An 18,163-nucleotide genomic window follows, 5' to 3' on the forward strand; every position below is an offset into this window, starting at 1 on the left:
TTTCAGCCAGGAGTAGGCATTAATATTCTAAGAAAGAAGAATGAAACGTACATCCTAATTTAATGAATGATTGTAAATATGTATCTGATGGATAATGTGACTAGGAACATTTAGAAAGGCATCCGTAGCCACTTCGGATGCTTTTCGCAGGAACAAAGGAGGACGCGGGATGCCGGGAGGGCAAAGGGGCAGCGGCGGGACGGGGCTGCTCCGTCAGGGCTGGCGCCCAGCTCGCCGCGATGCGCGTGGCTCGCGGTCCCCAGATGCACCTGTGTTTGTCAGAGGCTCTTCGGGTGCCTCCCCGTGCCGGGCGCTGCTCCTCCGCGAAGGCAGCGGTTGTAGCGCTCCAGCGGCGACAACGAAGCACGAACGAGCCTCATCCCCGCCAGAAACGAAAAAAAGTAATACCCTAAATTCAGCTCAACCTTCTCGGAACTGCAGCCACGGCTGCACCGAAATCTCCCCGCATTAAGAATGAGAAGCAGGGACCCCAGTGGGGGCCAAACTTGTTTTTCTCTCCCTCTCTAATCAAATCAACCCCTTGCTATTCCTCCTCGCAGCTGGCAGGGAGAAAGAGACACCTTTGCAGGCCAGCTCTCGAAAATCCGACTTAATCTGACTTAAAAGAGCCAAGGAAAATGGCTGCGCTCTCTGGAAGAGCAGCCCTGCAGCCAGGGCTCTTGTTTGCACATCAAGATGCGTGGGACCGAGTTTGCCGATAAAAATATATACAAAGTTATGCTTGGTATGGAACAAGCAGGCAGTAGCTGCTGAAGACTTCACAACATCCTGCTTTTGGCTTGCCTCCAAAATACCAAAACAAAACAAAATTCAGTTGGCATCTCTGCAGATTGAAGCAAGTTTTCTCTTTGCAGCAATTGCTGAACAAACGTTTCAGGCCTGTGCCACCTCCCCCGGCCCTCCTTTCTCCCCCAAAGCCTGCGCTGCCGGCACTGCGAGGGCTCTTCAAGGTCACCGGCAAAGCGCGGAGGAGCGCCGCCGCTCCCCAGCTCGCCGCGTCCCTGCCGGCAAAGAGGAGAGGAGAGGGAGCCATGGGCGATCCGGCCCCTCTCCCCGGCGGCACCCGCCGTGGTGGGGTGATTTCTCCGAAGGCGCTGAGCCGCACGGGTTGGGAGGCCTTTGCTTCTTCTTGTGTTCCTTGCTTTTGGGCCCTGCCAAGGAGTTGCACCTCCTGCACCGCAGCTCAATCCGAGCCGGGCTGCTTGTCTCTCGCGTGGGAAAAGCAAAAGCATTTTCCTCCCGGGGGTCCCATATACGCGCTGCTCTCAAACGCGGCCGCCTATTTTTGTTGCAAGCCAGGAAGCGTAGCAGGAATGTGAGAGTTAAAACCGCAGCAAATTCAGCCTGGGCAAAACCCCCCCAGCGGTGGCCCGAAATCAGGGACTTCAGGATTTGGCCTCATATTTCTTGTGCGACACACTGACCTGAGTCAATGCACATCTTCTGTACGTACGCACATTGCAACTTGACCTTATGAGCATCGCTTTCAAACGTTTTATTTATTTCGCTGAGAACAGGCAGTTTTGTTTGAGAGGAATACAAGGTGAAATTCTGACCTCGCTGAAAGCGCTGCGAGTTTGCCATTGACTCCAGCAGAACTAGAGATTCATCCAGAGCTATAATCAGGTTACGGGTCTCGCTTCTTGCCTCAGTTCTTTGTTGATGCTCGATGCTTCAGAGGAAGACACCAAAAATCCCATCGCCCTTTCATGCCCGCCTAACATTCCCAAAGAAGGGAAAAAGAGCCATCAGCTCCTTCCTGACCCCTTGGCAAGCAGTCACACTCTTTGAAGCATGACATTTGTTTGCCCGTATTGTAGCACATTGCTATTGTGTTGTTACTGATCATAAAAATTATCCTGTGTTTTGTCAAAACCAGGCACCACATTCGTCCCTTTCTGAAGGCATTCATAATGCGTGAATATAGGCATAATTCAAACAATCTCTGTGGAAACCAGCCCCCTACTATCGCAAAGAAAAGTGCATCCCACTGGCTTTGGACAGCCAAATTTCAGAAATACAGTGCTTAATGCCATGGCTGTGGTTTAAACCCGGCCAGCGCCGCTAAGCCTAGAATAGCAGCCTCCTTAGGCGTAGCAATGCCTGCTTTCCTACCAAGGCTTCGCACGCACCCGGAGGAGCTCTCTTTGTATAGCGTCTTAATCGGCGCATAAAATGCTTTCAGTGAAATGCTGCCTTCTTCTGTTTATTCGTCACAGCTGATGCTCTGGTGAACAGTAAATAGGAAATCTGTTGGCATGTCGGCGCTACCAGCGTGGCTCATCAGGAAGGTCTAGAGAAAAGGAAAATGCTGTGCAAGCCCCCTTGTAACCCACGCCGGACCTGCCGTCCTTAAAGCTCAGCACGTTACACCAGTCCTGAAGGCACACGACTCCCCTAAACCGAACCCGTCAAAACTGAGAGAGCATTCGTTTGTGTAATTCTTAGCAATAAAGATTGCGTTATTATAAGGACATGGGCAGATTAAATCCATGTATGTTCAAAAAGAATTTCCATCTGCTTTGCTAAGAAAACCTCAGCCTGCTAAAACCCAGCGCATTTTAACTGTGCCCGCTGCTCCGCGCTCACCCCCAGCCCTGTCGCGTTGCACAATCCTTAGTTTCACGTTTGCAGTCAGCTTCGCATGGAGAAGACGGAAGTAACAGTATCTAGATTGCACATAACTGCAAGCAAATGCGATTCCAAGAAACTATTAAGCAGTTTTTATTTGAAGTTTAAATGAAAAAAAAAAAAGAAAACCTTGGAAGAATTTTTCTTGGCTCAGAGCTTTGCATGAAATTCAAATTTTGAGTGAAATGTGTCTAGGCAACACCAGCGATGCAGCAAAGCCGGGCTGCGCGCAGCGTTGTGGCGGCTCGGCCTCCGGCGGGTGAAGCAGAGATCCGAGCCCTGACGGGCTCCAGCTCTGCGCCCCGTCCCGCTCCCGGGTGGCGGCACCCTTCCAGCCAGGGATGAGGCTCCCCGGGCGGCTCCAAGGCCGGGTCTCGCAGAGCCGCTGCGGTGCCTTCGCCCAGCTCCGTCGCCCCTCGGCACCACCTCCGGGGCTTTGGCCCCGGCTTGCAGACGGCTCCTTCGAGGCGGCGTTAGGATCAGCCCCCAGCTCACACGGGCCGTGCTGGGACCGGGGTCCCGACGCTGCCGGGGCCTCCCGCTCGCACGGACGCCGGCGGGACACGATGGGCTTTCCGGGAAACGGCTCCTTTACACAGCGCACCTGCAAAATCGGGGTAGCGCAGGAGCAATCGTTCCTTCAGAGGTCCGTATGTACGAGGGCACTGCCTCCCAGCAGCTCCCGACATCCTTTAAGTTTTTAAAATAGACTTCACTGCAATTTATTTTTTGAACCATGGCTCATTTTTAAAGGCAGAGAGATAAGACTCCTATGGAAAAAAAAAAACAAAAAAAACCCCTCTTTGCCCATCTAAATTCTCCCCATTACTGAGCAAATGGTTTGCAAAAACAAATTTATTCCACAGCGTCTCCTGTGCTCTTTTTTGTTTGAGAAAGCCACAAACAGATTGTGATTTTTTCTAACGGATTGACCATCTGGGAAATTTTTCATGCAACTCCTTTCCTCACTGGGAGCAAGTTACTCAGAGGGGAATTCCCAGCGGAGAGCAGACTCTGAAGGGATGGGTGGTGCATTTAATTAGCATGCACAATCTTGACGTCCTTACTCAGGCAAAACTCTCACTAGGGCCAACGGGAGATTTTTATTTTTATTTTTGTAAGAACCAGCTAAGGACTTTGGTATTCGTCTCTCGGTGTTTTATATGGTATTTTCCATGCAGGGGAAAGCTGGCTTTTGGATGCGTAAGAGACTGATTTACTACAGGCTTGTGCGTCCAAGGTCAGGATGCAGCCCCGCGACGCTCCGTCACGTGGCCGAGCGCTGGCAGGAGGAGAGCCGCCGGCGGGCGAGGAGCTCCCTTTCGCACAGTTCCCCACTTGGGTGAGCATCACACGTTTGCTGACCGCAGGCTGCAGCCAGCGGAGTGTGGGGTGGAGGTCAGCAGGGAAAGGGGCTCTCCGAGACCGCCCGTGCATCAGCTGAGCAAAACAGAGGGTTTATGCAGCTCTTGTGCAAGCTACATGGTCTTTTTTCCCCCCCAGTAGGTGAATTTATTGCTTGGGACCCTGGTGAGATGAACCGGGACACGCTGCACGAGTATCTGCTGTGCAACTCCCCTAGCCCAGCTCTGGCGCCGTGTCCCTGTGCTGCCTCCAAGGCCTTTCTCCACGACCTCCTCCAGGGCAGCCCGGTTCGGGCACGCAGGTTTGCCAGGCAGAGGTCGTCCTCGGGGAGCAGCCCATCGCTCCTGAAGGTGCAGCAGGAGAGAAGAAAAAAAGCTCCGCTCCCAAAGCTATTCTCCAGGGGAGAAAAATAGCAACACACTAAGTTGCCACACCAGTCCCTGCTCTCTTCTCAAACACCCCCTCACCTCTCTCTTCTCCATGTTTCGCATTTGCGCTTTTTTTTTTTTTCATTAAATCTTCTTTAATCTTCTGGCAGGATCTCTCCGGGAACGCATCCAAGGACAGCAAGGCGACAACGCGATGATCCAGCACCCTCCAAGGGAGCTTGCCCCACGCTCCCGGACGCTGGGAACGAAGCCCCTGCTTGGCTTTCCCGTGCGCCTTCTCGCGCCGGCACGCGGGGCCTCGCCGGCTGCAGCGTGACACGCGCTCCCTTCCGCGGCCCCCAGCGCCCACGGCCGGAGCAGCGCCGCGGAAGCGGAATGAGCCGTCCTCAATAAGCATCGTCTGAGCTGAAAGGCCAAATCTGTATTGCTGTAACGCAGTTTACCAAGGCAGGGGATGCTCCTTCTATCTACGGGAGCTTAAAGCGGTTCCGCTGGTAAACCGGCGCGCAGGCGAGCCTCGAAGCGCTCCACGCGCAGCCCTGCTTCCAAGCCGCCGGCGCGGAGAGCTCAGGGCAGACCCGCCGGCCCAGCTCTGCTCTCACCCAAGCCCGGGTTTGATAGCTGCGCAGACAGATCTTGCACTTAGCAATTTTCATTGGCTCATTACTGGACAAAACTTTGCTTTGAACTGACATTTTCTGGGCATGACGAGTGCTTTGAAGCAGGAAGACAAAATTAATGTAGAAAGTTGGCAGGTGAAGAAATGAGAGGCTTCCCCCCCCCCCCCTCGCCGCAGCAGAGCCGTCCAGGAGCTATGGAAACCTTGTTTGGCTAAATAAAAAGGCTGAAAGATAACAAGGCTTCATATTTTCCAGCAACGTCTTCACTGGAACAGCACGCTATCTGTGCGAGCTCGAGCCTCCAGAGCAGCCAAAGCCATTCCTGAAGGGAAATGCGCTTACTTTCAGCAGCTGGTAGGAATTGCTGTCTCCTGTCTCCCTCAGGAGGGGAAGAATCATCAGCTCCCCCAGTATACATATATTTTTTCATTTAAGCAGTGTCAGCCTAGAGCCCCCAAAGACCTGCCCTTCCACAGGCCACTGAGTTTGTCTCATTTTTGTTGGTGCCCCCTTGCATCTGTACAAAATCAGTGAGTTCATGAGAACCTGGGGAAGAATTAAGATGAGCTTTTTGCCAGGTAAAGCCCTTTTGGTAAGGGGCTGGTCTCTCTTCTGCGGTCTTTTTCCAGTGCCTTTACGTATTACGCCTATACAATTAGGCCAAAATCTGAACTGAACTGGCTCTCACAGAAAATGGCAATCCTGATCCTAAAGCTGGACGGACAGAAGCGAAACGCTCAGTTTTGAGCGCGTGCTCTGGGAGAAGGCTCAGTTTGGCTCAGACCAGGCAGTGCACGGTGCCCGACTTGGAACAAATCCCAAGGGCTTCCCTGAGGACTCGCTCACGCTCGGGCTGAGGGCACTGGGTCGTCTGGCTTCCTGGCCTGGGCTGCTTCCACTGGCACCCTGAGGTGCCCGGCGTAGAAAGCGAGCAGAAGTTCATTCCAGGAACTGGGCAAACAAGTTCCTCCTTCCCCAAGGAGGCAGCAGAGGCTCAAGAGATGTGCTTAAAAATAACATTAATAAAGGAAAACGCACTCTTACGAAGTTCTTTCCCAAGGCTTCTACTATCACCGAGTCCAATTCTGCACAGCGCTCAACCAACGTTGCCATCTGCTATTGTGCAATAGCGCTAGTCACATTTTTGAGCGTTGCCTACCGTTTCCTATGTAACATTAAAAAGGAATATACATCCATCCTTCCCCAAATCATTCTCTGCGCTGGAAACCTCCTTCCCCTTTCAAGTCCTCCACTGTGATTCCCCGGCTGCTAGGCGGTGATAACAGCAAGCAGAGGAGCACCTCCTACACGCAGGGGGATGCGGGCTGCTCTGTCCACACACACGTTTCCCTAGGAGGTCACGTCCAGCTCAGCCTGCAGTGGTCCCCTCCGGGCTGGCTGGCTGAAGCCTGTGCCTCCGCTGGCTCCGACCTTGCCAGTCACTGCAGAGCAGGACAAACCCTGCCCAGTGTCTATTTTAGGATTTTATGCTGCTGCGGATCGTTGTAGTACTTTTCACATAAAAACAATAGGAGTTATAAAGTCCCTCATAGTAGGAATATTCCTCTTTATTCCCCATAGGAATAACAAATCGTCACAACTGTGTTCTAAAACAACATAGCGCTACACCGCAAGCTCGGCTCCACAGGAGGAGGAGAGCACAGGCAGCACTTGTACTAATTAATTGACGCACACCCCAGCACCAAGCAACAATTCCTTCGAATCACTCAAACGCACGTGATGGGTGACACAGCCTGCTTATTAGAGCAAAGGACCAGGAGTCAGAAATCCGTGTTGAACTCCCGGCTCCCCTAGTTAATCATTACTGAGTGACCCTTCTTGGAGGTCAGAAGAGGTGTTTTACTCACCTCTCGGTGACGTTTCTGCGGCACAACCCCAGAAGGCCTGATTCTCCTCCGCCGTGCACTTGCTCTAACCATTCGCACCAGTGCAAAGGGACGAGGAGGAGGATCTAGGCTATCGTATCAGAAAGACACCAGCATCACGAGACAAAATTGTTCCTTTTTCTTCACAAACAATCAATCCGTCCACATGTTAAAAAAATAAGTTTAATGCAAGTGGCATGTTTCATACAGAATTTAACAGGCACCCAAAACACCAGCTGCTTTCAGGCTGAAACCCGAACACTTCGGTCTTGTTCGTACATTCACAGGCCAGACAGGCCAGGGCAGTTTGGCCAGCGCTCCCCCTGTCATCCCCGCTCCTAAGGCCGTGCGACAAAGCTGGAGCTCCTGCGTGGCTTAAGCGCCTGGAAAGCTTCGGAGCGTGCAGGAGTTGCTGGGGAAGCTCTCCAAAGGGGCAGGCCAGGCTCTGCATGGGTCCCGGACGGACACATTCACCCAAATTGGTATTTCTAGAGTTTTTCTTAATTACTCGAGGCCGTTTTTAACCCACCCAGTAAGTATAACTGCAGGACGTAAAGCTCAAACATGGCAAGGAAAAAAAAACATGAAAAGGAACAAACTAGTTGCTCTCATCGTCCAGAGCGGAATCAGCGTGACAGAATACTAAAATTGGAAATTTCAAAAGTTTTTAAAGTTATGGCCATCTAAACAATAAGGCAGGATAGTCGTAGCAGATTTTGGAGCCTGATCTGTCCTTTCAGGCAGTGGTGAATTTGGAAAGAGTAACAAATCCAAAAGAAAATGAACTTCCCCCGTGGGACGTAGTCTGCAAGTACCTGCTTAATAGGAAATATTTCTGGCAAATAACATAAGCCACTTTTTTGACTCTTGAAAAGCAGAAAGTGCAGCTTCTGTCCCTGTTTTCTTATTTGTTCTATTCTACTAAGTTTACTTTTTCCCCCTCTATTAAAAATGCCATTTTTTCAATTAAAAAAATATATACAGGAAGAAAAACACACCTTATTCTTAGCACATATTTAATATAATATTTATTCTGTCTCTCCCTCCTTCCCTCCATTGCGGCTTGGCTCTCCTTAGTTTGTAAGGAACCTTTTGAAACCCAACTTCTTGAGAAAAAAATATTTTGGCAAAGTGATCTTAAATCTTAAAAAAAAAAAAATCTTAAATTTAAAAAGCACTGAATTTAAATTCTGAATCATTACCCAGACTTTACTTATCCTGCAACCTCCTGGGAATGCTGTGAACATTAATTAGCACTAGCTGGAAAACGCTCTGAAAAGTGCCGTAAAGGTGCCAAACGTTGCTCTAGTCATGTAGATCTAAAATGTTCAAATTATTACATCATAAAACAAGTCATTTGAAAATTAATTCCTCTTTCTTGCCAGCATGACTTCAAAGGGACCTCGTTTCCCCTGCTACACTGGTAGGACCAGACCACCTGAGCACTGCTAAGTACCCAAGTGCTAGTAATGACCAAGAATGAGAGTATATGCCTCCATGGCCTCCTCCTCAATTATTTAATCTTCAAGTTGCCTGTCTTTTTGTGGAATTGCAGACTCAAGTGAAAAGATTCAGGGCATTCCGACAGTAGACATCTGGCAATATTTGTAAGAGAAAGGGGAAATCACTTTCCAGTGTCTTCTAAGCAACTTTTCCCCAAGCCCTCTCCTTCTTTTGACTTAGCAAACACTAGTTTTTTTTGTGATTTGATGAGGACATTTATTTTCCCTTGGTATGCACTACTGAATCTGGATGCAGAGGACTGGCAGGAAGTCTGAGCAGTAAAGCACTGCAATACGCTGCGGGAGGAGCAGGGGCTGGGACTGCTGCGGGTAACACCCAACAGCTGAAGCAGGCAAGAGGGGGGAGCACAGCAGCACCCACATCCACCACCAGTCACCCTTTCACTCGTTATTTGAAGGAGTGCCAAAATACAGCCACCCCAGGGTGAAACAAGGTCTTACCATCTGACCTGCCATCGGTTTCCATGCTGTGACTCCAAAGACGACACAGCCTGGGAACAGGGGGAGGCGAGGGAGAGCTGCTCTCCGCTGTGCCGTGCTGGTCCTGGCTGGTCTCTCCCTACACACCAGAACAGTGCACAAGCCAGGTGTAACGTATGTTATCTGCAGAAGTTCTCCAACAGAGCCACCCCAGGAATCCCAGCTGGCGCACCCAGAGCTTCAAGGCCCTAGGCTGACAGCTGTACTGGGGAGGAGGAAAGCACTGGGCTGGGAATTACTGGAAATCCTCTCTGTCCACAGAATAAGCTGCAACTTGGACCTGCAGGTCACTGAACCCCGAATTTGGGCTGCCCTTCTGTTTTGGAAGTTGATATAAGAGCTAGAAACTATTGATATAACAAGAGACCCATGAGGGTGAGGAGTGCAGGACAGCTGGCAGGTAAAACAGCAGTCCAGGGCACACTCCCAGAACAAAGCTCTGGGGAACAAGTCCAGGGAGCTCTACAGTTACGAGGAAGCTTCCAGACAACGCAGTTTGTGACATATCACTGACACTACTTTTCCTGCAGAAACAGCCTTTGGCTCTCACAAGGCTAATCTAAAGATCACACCACCATGGCCCATTATTTATTCAGTTCTATGTGTTCAGTCTGCATTATCTGTAATGTCTGATAACGACATAATTTCTTGTTTTACTTTAGTTTAGGACTTTAGACAGAAGCTTCCTTATTTTGCATCCATAAGCCTACAAATCAAAGTACATCAGCAAAAGACCCCAACATTCACAAGCTGCAATATTAAGCATCGTTTTTTGTGTTCATACTGGCTTTTTTCTCAACCACATTCATATCTCGGATCAAACAGATCATAACAGAACAGTCATGTATTACCAGTCTTGCTTATTCCACCATGATTACTGACACTAGTGATTTCAGGGCAAACAGAGTGCCTGTCATTTTGAACAACTAATTTTTTTATCAGTGCACAGTCAAGAACATGGGGAGAGGGACAATACTCCATCAAAAGAAAAAGCAGAGAGAACCAAAGAAAACTTCAGGACGGGTTCTGGACTCCATAAATAAAGAGTTACTTAACTGACTGCAGAGGAACAGTCTGAGACCAAGACCAGTAAAAACAAGCTTAATGCTTAACCCTCTCCTTGAGCTGTTAGTAAAGCTCTCTGATGACCCAACTCTCATTACTGGAAAGGTAGGAGAGCTAGTGTTCTCTGTAATTGCAGAGAATACACACTGCCATTTCAGATTTTGTTCCGCTTTCAAGCTCTCCTAGGTAAGACAGTCTCATCTCATCATAGTCCAGCAGACAGAAGTAACTCTGGAAAAAACAGGAACAAATCAATTCAGCAAAGAGCCAGAACCAAATACCGAGATCTACACATTATGGAAGGTTGCAGTGGGTTCCCCATAATCACTGGGAAAAGATAACTTATTTGCTATGCCTGGGAATTTCGAGCACATGACATTGAACTCGGCTCCCATCACTCCAATGGATTTTTTCTGTTAGGATGAGACTCTATTACTCAGCACTAACTGCCTGAAAAGGACAAAGCCATTCAAAGCTATATAGTCACATCAGAGTGAACAAAACGATACAGCGGGTAGAATGCACGTCTTGCACAAATCTAGGGAAAAAAAGAGTGGTTGAATTTGGCCCCATATTCCTAGTATGCAAAATGCAAACTACATAGAGAAGGGACGGCCCTGGGAAGTGGGATACATACTACATGCCTAAGACACTAAGGAACATTCTTAGAAAAAGGGTGAAGATGGATTAAGAGGGTGGGGTGCAAAGTTATCTGGGTTCTAACCTCCAGATAAATCACTGCCTTCTTCATGCCCACAGGAATACAGGAGCAGCAGCAAGGTAGGCTCCTATGGACTAAATGAAATTTATATTAACTTTCACTGTGCAAAGAAAACAAAACACCCAATCAAGTGTTGCACTTTGATAACCAAAATGGCACCTCAATCCTCAAAAAAATACAAATTCCAGAGACATGTACATTAATTTATCAATAAAAAGTAGCACTGATAAATAAATTAATTTATATAAAAAAGGAAAAGAGGATATTCACACATTTTGGGATAGAAGAATCACCTTCTCTGCCCACATGCGCTAGTTTTATTTACATATCCACAAACACCATGAAACACCATCCCAGCCCCCCCACTAGCAGCATGGTCACATGAATTCCATAGATGAGCAGTTCATTCATTAAGCTGAAGTCTACGCGCCTTCGCCCCAGTAAGAGGAGGATGATGGAGAGTTTGTACTGGAAACGCAGAAAGATCCGGATGCCAAGGTACTGAAGGCAAAACAAGATAGAGAGTGCCACCCAGAGGATGGAGGTAAACAGGCTGCAGCTGAAGTACAGCAGGAAACGAATGAATCCATACATCCATCGGGATTTGAGATAGATGTCAAAATTGTTGTACTTGGTGCGCACCAAGTGAGTGGTTCTTACCGGGCCACAGGCCGAATGCAGGCAGGTCGTGTGGGGGCCGTGAAAAGAACGGACCCGCCGGGGAATGGGGATTACAGGCATCAGGCACCCCACCGGTGACAGCGTCCCAGGGCAGGATTTACAGCGCACATATCAAATATCATCCATGAACATGGAAGAGATCCAACAGCCTGGGAACGCTAACTCTCTGCTGAATTTCCAGGAAGGAAGAGACCTGCAGGAAGGCAGAGAAGGAAAATACATTTAAGTAGTCCCAGCGGGAAGATACACAAGCAGGGTGGATGCTCTCCAGCTTGGTGGCTACTCACAGCTGCTTCACAAAACCTCAACTCTCCTTACAAAAGTACTATTAACCAGACAAACACGTAGAAATACAATTTTGTTTCCATCATCACTACACCAGAATCCAAGAAGTGCCCTATTAGCATGCAATTTCAGTGCCAGTCATAACCTGTTAACCTTTATACTGTTAATGGAGGAAAGACAAGAACTCTGGGAATTATCCCAGCTAATTCAGAGGTCCTCCTCAATCAAACAGGAGACAGGCCTGCAACAGTCCTTGCCTATGCAAGGAGTAATATTAAAGTATGTGTTTGCATTTGACCGGGTTTCATTTATTTAAAAGCAGCTCTCCAAGTGCTTTTGCAAATGAATTCTACAGTCCAGACAGTGGTGATTCTAGACTGCTGCTCATTTCAAAACTTGGCAAAGCTTCACCAAATAAACAAACTGAAAATAATGGAAGGTTTTGCAAGAACAATGAGGTAATAATGTTTTTCGCACTCTACAGGATGTACCTCCCCTTGCTTAGATGAGTCTTGCAGTCTCACAGTCATTGCATCCAACTGCAAGGAGTGTTTCAAAGGTACCTACCATTTTATTTCTCCCTTTGTGACCTACAGAGATAAATGAAATATCTTGATCTTCTGGAGTGTTTAGGATTTATAATCTTAACATCCTTCCACGCACCCATTGTTGTGATCTGACAGTGACGAGCAGTAGACTGTTAGCTGCTCTCTGCTTCACCCCAGGCTTATAATGTGCCAAATTCCGGGAATTATGAAATGACAATACACTCATCAGATAATGTTAGAAAACAACAGGGACTTCCCCAGCCTCCTCATACACCCAGGCATTCAGACCTGGGCAGATCTTTCCTGACCCCTTCTGCTGAGCAAGAAATACTATTACTATTAAAATTAAAAATAACATATTTTAAAAGTGACTTCAGTAATTTTTACTTTGTTACTACCAAAAGTATTTGCAAGGTAAACTATAAGGCTACAGGAAATTGTATTCGGATATCAAAAACCTTTTCAGATACAATTTGTGTCTTTGAATATGTCTCTTCACTGCTACCTGCCTCAACCTATTTCTGTAACTGCAAATAACCATTCCGACCTCTTCTGTATGGCCCCGGGTTCTAATTCCTTTTCTTTAGTACAGAAATTTTGCCTGTGATCTGTTGGCTCTATATGAATCAGAAGCCAATAAAAAGGAATGTGGATGAACTCACAGCTAAGGAATTTAGGAAACTGAGGTCTGTTCTCAACTAGCAAAGGCCCCCTCACAATTTTACATGCCTCTTTCCCATAATTTCCTGTCTGTAAAGAGGAAATATTAAGCAGTTCAGAGAACTATATTTTGCAAGACATGCAAAGCGGTTAGATACTAAACCAACACCACATAAAAGCAAGACAGTTTTGTGTTTAAAGCATGCAACTGACCATGCTTTCCACATGCTGTGCATATACCGTCCAGTGTTTGTCTTCAGAGTTATTTTTGGAGAAATAAATTAGCAAGTTAAGTTAAAATTCACATACTCTGCATTTACAGCATTTCATTTCTGATACTACAGCCAGTCTGCACAACCTCTTTCATCAGAACATGGAGATACCTAACAATCTTCCAGTAAACTCTTACATACCTACTTAACCTGATTCCCTGAGCAGCCACATCACGATCAGTGGAATCACTAGACCAGCACTCAAGAAGCTCATGCCTAAGCAAGAGAGCACAAACCCCACCGGCATATCTGCTTTGCCCACAAGCTGTAGTTTGCGGGGGCAAAAATCAACACACTGGCTTCATGCCTGTGCCTTCTTGTAGAAGAGGAGGTGTAATTCTCTCTGACAAAATCATTAACAGGTGAATCTGAGAGAACTGCTCAAACAGCTCAGCTGGTGAGACTTATTTTTGTAAACAGCAGCAGCTTGTTCTCTTTTAATGTGCTCATCACATAAACAAACAGCCTTTAGTGGGTTTATGCTCTTTAGGTAAACTCAAATACCAACACTGGAACAGCCACAAACAGAGGGATGTTGTGAGAATTTAAAAAAACACAACCTGAAATATTACATTTTTAATGGTGCTGCCATCCACTCAGCAGAACGTCGATAATCCGCTGCCTTTTCTGGATGCCGCTTAATTCTTGTAATAACAGAAGTGTGAAGTTTTCCTGTGACACCTGGCCTTCTAGGAAGAGTGAAAGAGATTGCTAAACTGCTTCATAGACTCACAACATTCTAGATATGAGTTGATCTAAAAGATAAAATGAGAGATTAAGTTTCAATTTGCTAATTTTACACATTAACAACTTCAAATTTACTAGACTCCTCTCCCCAAGCATGAATTTTTAATCCCATTAAGATTTTAAAAGACAACCAAACACTCAAAAATATACGTATTATATCTTACTGATACAGGCCAGAAAGTCAGCTAGCTTGTGTTCAATGCCATATACAAAGAGGGGCAAGAAAAAGTTACATATAAAGAACTCATGTCAGTCACTTTAATCATAGAACCTTCACTGTTCATCCAGGGCATACAAAATACAACAGAGAGCATAGACAGCCAATGTTTTCAAAACAGAAATATTTAATGGTAGGCCCCCAAATCTGTATATTGGCTCACGATGCCTAGAAATGGAGTTGGACACCTACTCCTGAAGATCTTCTCTTAGGCCTTTCTTTTTCAAAGCACATTACTGAGGCTGGAGAGCTGAATCAGGCCCTTTTTAGACACCACCCTATAGTTCTAAGGATTTCAGCTCTGAAGTATAGACACCTCCATGTCAGCCACGTTGCCATTATACAGAGCATCATATGCATCTTTAATGAGGGTCTCATCAAGAGGCTAGAAATGTGAGTAACTGCTCATTTTGGTGAGTTTTCACTCTATCTTCTTTAAAAATGGACTGTATGATGAGAAAGCTACCCAAATACAGTGCCATTTCTCTTTCTATATAGCACACTCCAGGTAAAGCCTGCTGCCGCTCAGTGTACTCATAATTAGCAAAGGAGGAATGATAGAAAGATCGCAACATTTATGGATGATACAACTATCAGTCAGGACCACTGGGACCAAAGCGTTCCAGAGGGACCCAAACAAGGTTGGGGGCAATGACAAATAAAGGTTGGTGCTGATAAATGAAACCAGGGAGTACCGGAAGGAGGGGAAATTCAAACTCCTCCTACATCCTACAAGATCCTAAAATAAACTACATTAACACAGGAAAGGAGCCGAAGGCAGGAAACTCAGCGAGGACTTCCCCGGGCCTGCTACCGAGGTCAAAAGCACGATCAAGATGACCAGGAGCCCAGCCGCCAGAGCGGACGGTAACATCACCGCACAGCTAGCGGTGCGCTGCTACCCACTACGATGGGGGCGGAACAGAGCGACTCACCTCCAGAAAACCGCAGGAATTCAGAGACTGAAAGCAAGGAGCTACCTACCCCCCGGGAGGCAGGGCTGCCGGTAACGGGGCGAGCCCCAAGCGGGGAGCGCTCGCAGGGCTCGCCCTGAGCACCCGGTGCTGCCCCGGGAGCGGCCTACGAACCCGGCACAGGGGGCTCTGCAGGCCTGAGGACAGGCCTGAAACCTCGCTGCGACACGGGGCCCGGACCGGCGGGGACACCGGGACAAACCGGGCCCGGAGGTACCAGGGACACCGGGACAAACCGGCCCCGGAGGCACCAGGCCCCAGGTCCACAGGCCTCGGAGGCGCCGGGGACACCCGGGCCCGCAGGCCCCGGGGACACCGGGACAAGCCGAGCCCGCAGGCCCCGGGCCCGCCTCGGGCCCGCCTCGGGCCCGCAGGCCCCGGCCCCACCCGCTGACGGCTGACGGGCAGCTGCCGCGCCGCGGCCTCGGCGAGGCCTGGGCCGGGCCGGGCCGGGCCGGGCCGGGCCGGGCCGGGCCGGGCCGGCCCCGCCACCCCCCGCCCCGCCCCGCCCCGCCGCCCCGCACTCACCCTCCTGCCCATGGCCCCCCGCCGGGCGGCGGCCGCCGAGGCCGGGCGTGCCGGGCCCGGGCTGGTGGAAGGCCCGGGCCTGCGGGCGAGCGCCGCAACGCGCATGTGCGGGGGGCGGCGGCGCTCCGGGGCCGGCCGGCGGCGGCGGCGGCGGCGGAGGCTAGGGAGCGGCCGTGGGGGCGCGCGCTGATGGCGTCATCCCGCGGCGCCGCCCCCGGCGGGCGGAAGCGGGAGGGGGGCGCGTTGCCAGGCGACGCGGAGCCTGCGGGGGCGCCATCATGGCGGCGCGGCGCGGCCCGGGCGCCATCACAGTTGTCCCCAGCGGCTCCGTTCCCCTCCCGACCTCCCCTGTGTGGGAGCGCAGGGAAGGGGACCGGGTGTCCTGGAAATTTCGGGGATCTGAGGTGTAGAGCAGGCAGTAGGGACGTGCGGAGGGGGCCAGGTTTCCCGCCAGCCCAATTTGAGTTTAAAAGCCCCTTTTGCAGGTCAGTTTGGCCTCGGACGAGCACCGCGCTCGGCCGCTCGTCACCAAGCACGGCGATTTCAGCTACCCGAACGCGCGTCGGCAGGGCAGAGCTGAGCCCCAGTGGTGCTGCGACAGTCACGATAAAGGAATCATCCAGAGATGATAAATCGGCAGTGAACTGCCTTAAGGAAGCGTGTGGCAAAGACTTCTGAAAACCGCACGTCAGTCGGATCTGTTGGGACTGCGAAGTGTCCCACTCCCGGGGTCCCACGCCACTGAGGTGGTTTAAGCGTGTTCAGAAAAGAAAGGTTAAATCACGAAGGGAGGGGACTGGGGCTTCTGAGGAGGCCGGAAAGTATCCAAAAATTAAAAAAAAAAAAAAGGAGGAAGAAAAATCAGAAGCGACACAAAAGGAAAACAAACCTTCCTACTGTTCTCTCTTAGCTTTGATTAGGAATTACTTTCCCTAATGGAAGGAATACAAAACTTCTTTATTGGCCCCCTGCCCCACTTGCCATCTAGGCACTGCCACAGTGGAAAAACCATTAAATAATAATAACTCGAGCCATCTGCCAGTACTCAGACATGCCGCACGGCCCAGGCGGCGCGAGGCTCCGGGTCAGACACCTCCCAGCGCAGCGAGCGCTGGCGCCGCTCGGGTTGCTCCCGGCTCGCTTCCGGCAGCGTCTGCCCCGCGGAGCAGTTTTATCCCGCAAATACGACACAGGGCCTGAGGTGTGGGACATACGTCAAGGGAAAATTATAACCGAGGTAATAAGCCTAGGAAATTGCTGTTTCTGCTTTGCCCACATACCCGCTGGCGGAAGGTGGGGGGGGGGAGGTACGGAGCTGATGCGTTTTCCCAATAACGTGAAACAGGGAACATCTGTTCAGTGACTAAGATCAGCAAGAGAGCGGAGCTACGGCCGGGGAACCAGAGGCGGCAATTTCAGCCCAAGCAACAAAGTGATGAAGGCGCTTTGGCTTTCCCACTCCGGCGTGATGCTGTCGAATGCAAGTGCCCCAACGAGGGGGCAATGCCAACACCTCCTGGCATCCAGCAGGAGCCTCTCCAGGGCGAAAGGTCTTCCCCAGCCTCGGGGAAAATCCAGGCAGCTCGACCGAGCACCCCACCACCCAGCCGAGTGAGTGCGAGGTGCGACGCAGCAACACCGGTGCCAAGACAGGCAATTTCAATTTCTTAGGTCAGGACGACAAAAAAACCCAAGACAGTCGCATTCGCTTTTCTGCCTGAACTATTTTGGCCGCTTTGCTGTCTAAACAAATGTGTGCCTTTGCAAACATACTGTCCTCAGGTCAGGCATGAATTGCGACTCTGACTTTCAGAGAGATAAGATCCTAAGCAAACACTTGTAAGTTCAACCGCAGGGAACCCGCCCACACGCACTCCAGCAGGGCTCTATCGGTTGTATTTCTTTCCTGTGCTAATTTTACTAAAGACACAACTCATATTCCTGTTGATTGAACAGTTTTGTGTTGACAGCATTGAAGATTTGTGATGAAACTTATCATCAGCCCAGAGAGTGGGCCATTAGTACTAGTCACAGCGGCCAGCTAGTGCTGCTACATTTTATGGCACACTTCGAAGACAAACATACACATTTGTATGTCACTTGTTGCAATATAAATGCTAACTTGTACTTCTTTCAAAACTTTTAATGAATTGTATACATTTCAGAAGATTTATAGCATAAACCGAATGGCTCAAAATATTACTTTAAACATATTTGTCACTTTGGCAACAGAACGAAAAATATCTGGAAGATATGCGTTTAGAAATAAATCATAAATATATGCATCTTAAAAGAGTTTATTTTGGTCATTAATAGTTGATGGGCCCCCCCAGTGCAGGATTTAAAGTTAAATTATGCAAAATCAAAAACAAACCTTATAATACTTAATCAAACATGCATAAAACTGTCAGGGCCAAATAAATTCTCTCAATTAACTTGCTTCAGATTGTGATTGCATTTACTAATTTAATCAACACTAGAATAATTTGGAGACTGGGTAATGATGAATTACTATGGCGCTGCACATGAAGGGATGCTAAGGTAGTGTGC

At 49.1% G+C, this 18,163-nt stretch overlaps 1 long non-coding RNA gene and 1 other non-coding gene across 2 annotated transcripts; both read right to left on the reverse strand.

The window, feature by feature from the left end:
* Nucleotides 1-7,081: 7,081 nt before the first annotated feature.
* LOC136993877 (uncharacterized) lies at nt 7,082-11,435 on the reverse strand. Its single transcript, XR_010886131.1, has 2 exons — nt 11,362-11,435; nt 7,082-10,775 (listed from the first exon to the last, which is right to left on the reverse strand). It is a non-coding gene; the product is annotated as an uncharacterized lncRNA (long non-coding RNA).
* A 2-nt stretch (nt 11,436-11,437) lies between these two features.
* LOC106491612 (uncharacterized) lies at nt 11,438-15,743 on the reverse strand. The gene is made up of 3 exons (XR_010886130.1): nt 15,614-15,743; nt 13,720-13,902; nt 11,438-11,575 (listed from the first exon to the last, which is right to left on the reverse strand). It is a non-coding gene; the product is annotated as an uncharacterized protein (transcript).
* Between the last annotated feature and the right edge of the window lie 2,420 nt (nt 15,744-18,163).

The sequence above is a fragment of the Apteryx mantelli genome, chromosome 21 (genome assembly GCF_036417845.1).
Source record: "Apteryx mantelli isolate bAptMan1 chromosome 21, bAptMan1.hap1, whole genome shotgun sequence".
NCBI classification, from domain to species: Eukaryota; Metazoa; Chordata; class Aves; order Apterygiformes; family Apterygidae; genus Apteryx; species Apteryx mantelli.